Consider the following 3,994-nt stretch of genomic DNA (forward strand, 5'->3'; position numbering starts at 1 on the left):
CCTCCTTGACTTTAGAAGAAAACATGGCTAGGAGTATAAGTGTGTTTTGGATTTGGTTAAAACCAGAGAAACTGTGCATCAGTAAGCAAAGGGAATAAGAGATATTAAGTAGGAGTGAAATCCATTTATAGCCATTGAGTTGATATTTCCACTTATGGACACCATATCCAACCAATAGGTTCACGTAGCATGTCTGGTTAATGGCGAGTGAATTACTGCAGCTGGTGAGTGAAGCAGTTTGGAGCTTCTGACCTCCATGCACACAGGCAGATGCTCTTCTGTAAACCTTCAACACTCAACGGGCCTATCTATTTCAATGAATCACTTTGTTATTGGAGAATATTTTGTTCTTTGCCTTCATTGTGGAAATACATACAAATATGAAAAAAAAGGGCTTGGGTCTTGAGATGGACAACGTAACATCATTGTTCAAAATGTGAGAGGAGTATAAATGGGGTAGTAGAAAACGTACTGGCCATTTTGCACAGAGCAAACTCCAACAGATAACAATGTGATAATGATGGACAGAAACATGCATGTTCCTCAAAGGCCAGACAAGGCTTTGGTTTAACAGCTAATCCAAAAGTTGGCAACTCCAACTCTCTTAGCAACAGCTGTGGCATGTTTTAAGTAGTTTTGAAAAGCCTATTTGGCTCATCATAACTGAAATTATGGTCTAGTTGAGCATTTCTCCCCTTGCCTTAAAAATAAGAATAATTGAATGTGATGTAACAAGGAGTCAAAATACAGTTTGATGCCAGCATGGCTTAATGTAGACGAAAAGGCACAGTTCGGTTCTTAGGGAGTAAAGACTGAATGATTTGACAGGGTCTCCTCCCCACAAAAAAATGGTACATTTGGAATTAAGCCCAAAAATTTAGCAACATTAATGAACTCTAAATCAGTGTTATAAACGTATTAGTTACAGAAAACCTTCTGATGTCACTGGCCCCTTGTATTGAGATGATTGATAGACTGTGTCTTTGATCATCTGAACCACTTTGAAATATCTGAGCCAACCCAAGCAAGAACTAGATAATTAGATCAGTGTGGGATAATGATGACGTTGCTTCTGATTCTTTAGTCGAGATTCTTTCTGATATTTGATATTGTAAACAATGCTTGTTTATTGACTGATTTGATTAATAAATCCTGGTTAGTCTGGCAATAATTGAAGAGGCAATCTCATGTGATTCAGTTACAAGATAAAACAGTCCAGAATTACTGGTTTTATTCAAAAGTAAAAAATCTACCATGGAAAATGTTTTTTTTAAATCCTTGAAATTTTACTAGTTTGCAAATTAACTGTCTTATAATGTAATTTTTTTCCCAACATAACCAAGTATGGTATGACATTTGACTGAAAATGAATGTATGTCAGAAAGTGAATGTCTCTAATCTGTTTATTAGTTCTAGAGCTAAGATTCTAAACAGGCCAAGGCAGTGGCATTTTGGTCAACATGAGATAGCTCTAGCATTAACCTTGCAGTGGCTTTAGTTCTATACAATCAGTCATATTTTATATAATCTATAGCAGTTATTGGTAAAAATTGAATGGCAGATCTTACTGCTTCTTTTGGCTCTTTAAGATATGCCCAAAGTGAACAATGAAACAACATCACTTTCAGGTTATTTAAAGTTCTGTTAAATAGATGGTGACCAACAGATGCAGTAATAAGAACAGAAATACTGGAAGAACTCATCCAGTCAAACAGAAGCTGTGGAAAGAGCCAACATTTCAGGCAATAGACAGACAGATGTGTGGAACACTGCCTTGTAGTCCAGAGGAATTATCATAACTAATGGAGACCACGAGTCTTTGTGTCAGGGAAGAGTTTGTGAGGTTATCAGTGTACTTCTGATAGGAAAAGTTCCAGGTGATAATGGATTCTACCTGAACTCATTACCACAGGAAGCTGATGCTCCTCCAGCATCTGCTAGAACTTCTCTGTCCCCGTTAGAGGGAGAACACTGTGCCTCAGGATAGGTGGGATGCAAAGATCATGATTTGCATAAAAATGCAAGCAACTGCAGGAATTATAACAAGTGACAAGACATGCCCCCACTGAATATCAAGGAGAGAGTATTTGCTTGTGTTTCCCAGGCCAGAGTGCAGAATCTTGGCTGAATGCATTTACCCGAATCTCAGGATGATTTTAGAACTGATGATCCACAACTGAAGATGCAAAACACTTCTCAGTGCAGCAGTTGCACGAGAAACACTGCAAGTGAAGACCATTAAATGTTGCCTTTATCGACCTCACCAAGGGCAGGAGCGGCTTATTCAAACTGCTGAAAAGATTCGGCTGCCTGAAGCTCCTCAGGGTGGTCTACTCCTCACATGACACCACCAGGGATAGGGGGTAACCTAATACGGGGCAATGCTGGAATTCTTCCTGATCCACAGCAGGGTTAAACGGAATTGCATTTACGTCCATGGTCTTGGTTGTATTCTTCTCACTGCTGCTCTCATGTGCCTCCAGCTCATCCACAGCTTTCTATTGGTTCGGCTGTGTAAATAGACAAATAGAGTGTCTATCTATACACCAGAACCAATGGAAAGTCATTTAGCCTCACCCAGAGAGCCAAATACAAAGTGCGCCAGGTCCTCATCAGAGAGTTGCTCTGTGTGGGTGATGCTGAACCAGCCTCCTACACCTCCGGCCGCTAATGGACAGACAGTCTCAACCCTGCAAAGAGCCTGAACTTACCATCAGCATCAGGAAGCTGAATGTCATGGCCCAAGATGCTGTTATACCATCATCAATTAACACTGATAATGTGTTACTGGAGGTTGTTGACAGCTTCACATATCCAAGCTCCACAATCACCAGCAATCTGTCACTTGATGCTGAAATCAACACGCACATTGCAAAAGCTGCAGCTGTTTTGTCTAAGCTGAGGAAGAGAGTGTGGACCAACAGGGCGGTGAGAATCACACTAATAAATGCCTTGGTTAGATTGATGAAGGTCAGAGAATAAGAAAGCACAAGTATATCGAGCCTATGTCCTTAGTGCAGTCCCCTATGGTTGTTAAGCCTGGACAACACATCAAAGGCAGAAGAAAAAGGCTTAACAGCTCCCATCTTTGCAGCATCAGACACGTTCCTGTGATCTGACAGGACAGGGTCACTAACTTAAAGATTCTAGAGTGTGCCAAGTCCACGAGTATCCTTTTATTTACTGAGCCTATGATATTTCCAGTGAATTGGCCAAGCCCATCGGATGGATGACTGCCACATTCCTGGGGACATTCTATAGTGAACTGACCAGTGGGTCACAAGCTGCTAGACAGCCACACCCCTGTTGATGTCCACTATCTTCCTTCTAAGTGAGATAGGAAGATAGTGGACATCACACTGGAAACTGGGAAATAGAGGCTGACGGGGAAGACTTTGGAAGAGTTATTAATATTCTGTACTGGATTTGTTAATGTTCATAAATGTCCACAAGAGTCGCTTGCTTCATGAAGTTTGGATATCTTAGACTGGAAGTCTTCCACTGTATTAAAAACAGCAAGAATCTTAACATGATCCCCTGTGGAACATAACAGTATACTTTCCTCCAGTCTGGAAACAGTGATTCATCACTGCTCTGCTTTCTGTCATTTATCCCATTTTCTACCAAAAATGGAATCAATTTTGTCTTTCAATTTTGCCTACAGGTCAAATATATGGTATTCTATCAAATACCTTTTAAAAATCCATGTACACATGAACTTCATTATCAACCCTCTCTGTTGCATTTGTCTATAACTGGCAGATTAACCGATATTTTTCCAAGGTACTATTAACTATGACTTTGATCATTGACTCTAGGATTATCTCTGTCACTGATGTTAGGATTAAAAGGAAGATTGGAAGATTAGGGCTGTAGCCATTGCCATCTACACCTTAGCTTCCCTAAGACTCATGTACTTTTGAGTACTGCCAAACTATTAACATAGAACCTTGTACCTTATTTAACAAAGACATAGAATATAAATGAGTGCGAG

Source organism: Pristis pectinata, chromosome 1 (assembly GCF_009764475.1).
Source record: "Pristis pectinata isolate sPriPec2 chromosome 1, sPriPec2.1.pri, whole genome shotgun sequence".
Lineage (NCBI taxonomy): Eukaryota > Metazoa > Chordata > Chondrichthyes > Rhinopristiformes > Pristidae > Pristis > Pristis pectinata.